The sequence below is a fragment of the Amphimedon queenslandica genome, unplaced genomic scaffold (assembly GCF_000090795.2).
Source record: "Amphimedon queenslandica unplaced genomic scaffold, v1.1 AMPQUscaffold_12090, whole genome shotgun sequence".
NCBI lineage: Eukaryota > Metazoa > Porifera > Demospongiae > Haplosclerida > Niphatidae > Amphimedon > Amphimedon queenslandica.
Window position 1 is genome coordinate 6,200 of NW_003547671.1, and position 1,556 is coordinate 7,755.

General features: G+C 35.0%; 1 long non-coding RNA gene across 2 annotated transcripts in view; it reads right to left on the reverse strand.

Annotated features, from left to right (window-relative positions):
• Positions 1–9: 9 nt before the first annotated feature.
• LOC109588445 (uncharacterized) overlaps positions 10–1,556 on the reverse strand; it is a 1,833-nt gene continuing 286 nt past the window's right edge. Inside the window, exons 2-4 of one of the 2 annotated variants that reach the window (XR_002188160.1) lie at positions 1,250–1,303; positions 1,040–1,189; positions 10–58 (exon numbers count right to left, since the gene is read on the reverse strand). This is a non-coding gene — a long non-coding RNA (uncharacterized LOC109588445). Of the gene's footprint in view, positions 59–965; positions 1,190–1,249; positions 1,304–1,556 lie in introns of those variants that run through there. The other variant, XR_002188159.1, reaches the window with a different exon arrangement.

Sequence of the window (1,556 nt, forward strand, 5' to 3'; positions counted from 1 at the left end):
GTGAGAGAGACCAACTGAAGAGGATAGACAAGTCAACTGGAACAAGTGTAACTGACAACTAATAATAATAATTAATAATACATGTACATGGATATTCTGTACATGTACTTTTGTACATAAATTTATACTCCAATTATCAAAAGTAAATGTATCAGAAATGTCAGAAAATGTAATAAAAACTCTCTCCTGTATACATACACATGTACATCAGTTCAATGAATTACTATAGTACATGTACATGTACAATGTACATCATTTAAGGTGTTTAATTAATGACTGCTGGTTAGGATCATGAAGTAGCCCCTCCTCTATTGATTGAAGGGTTTTGTTGGAGTAATTTCGGAGCTATTTTTTGGAAAAATTCATGGGCTATAGTCTTGGGTATTTTTCAAAATTTTAAGATTTTATTTAAGGCCTTTTCACACTGGCACAAGTAATGCGCATTGATGCGCATTAATCGTGTTCACACTAGAGTGGTTTTGAATTAATGCGCATCAATGCGCATCACTCTTGCTTCACCTCCAGAGGTGGATTGATGTGAAGTGATGCGCTTCGATCAATGTAAACCAATGGCAACAAGAACACAAAATGATACACAATTCAGCTGCTAGTGTGAACACGATCAATGCGCATTATTTCAGCTGTATCAACAAAGCACATCAAAGCGCTTTGAAAACTGTGCCAGTGTGAAAAGGCCTTAAAACGGCCGTAACTCAAAAAATTAAAGTTGGAATCAGCTCAGCTATGCACTCCAGCTACACCAGTGAAGGCAGCGCCTGTATCGTGTACTTATCATGTAAGTATAAATCAATTTGTATCAAAAAGTGTAATGAAAATATGGAAACAATTTCATCAAAAATGATTCATTGAGAACTCTTTATTCTTATAATTTTTGATATCACATGTTTTCATGTTGTGTGGAAGCTTGAGCTCATTGCGATCAAAATTAATTTTTAATGAATTTTTAAAGTTACTAAAATTTGTCAAAACATAAAAGGACAAACATGTACATGTACATACACTGACTGTGTGTCCTAACCTTGTTGTATTGGTACCAAACACACAGCTGTACGAGAGACCAGAGGAGGTGGGGGAGGGGCAGGATGACGAGACGAATAACGTACCTCAAGATACTTTGAGTCTCTGGGAATGTGTCGGGTAAATGAAACACATATTTTCTATCAACACTCTAAATAGTGAGAGACATGGAGATAAAGGATTACATGTACATGTACATATGTATATTTACTTTTGATGTTCATTTCATAATTCAATGTTTATCAGCAAAGCTCTCGTTAAACTCCTAAAATACAATAAAAACAATGAGATGTAATAATATTAATTGGTTCATTTGTTTAAATGGACATGACTCAAAAGTTTTAGTGACAATTGGCTTCAACTTTTTACATATAACAAAAATTTGGAATGATTTTGAGCCATTTTTGGGGAAAAAGCATGTACTATAGTCCATAGTTCTTTGTTACAGGGAGGGCTGCCAATAGACAATGTGGGGAAAACTTTGATGGGGCCCCTACTACAGGTATGGGTACAGGATA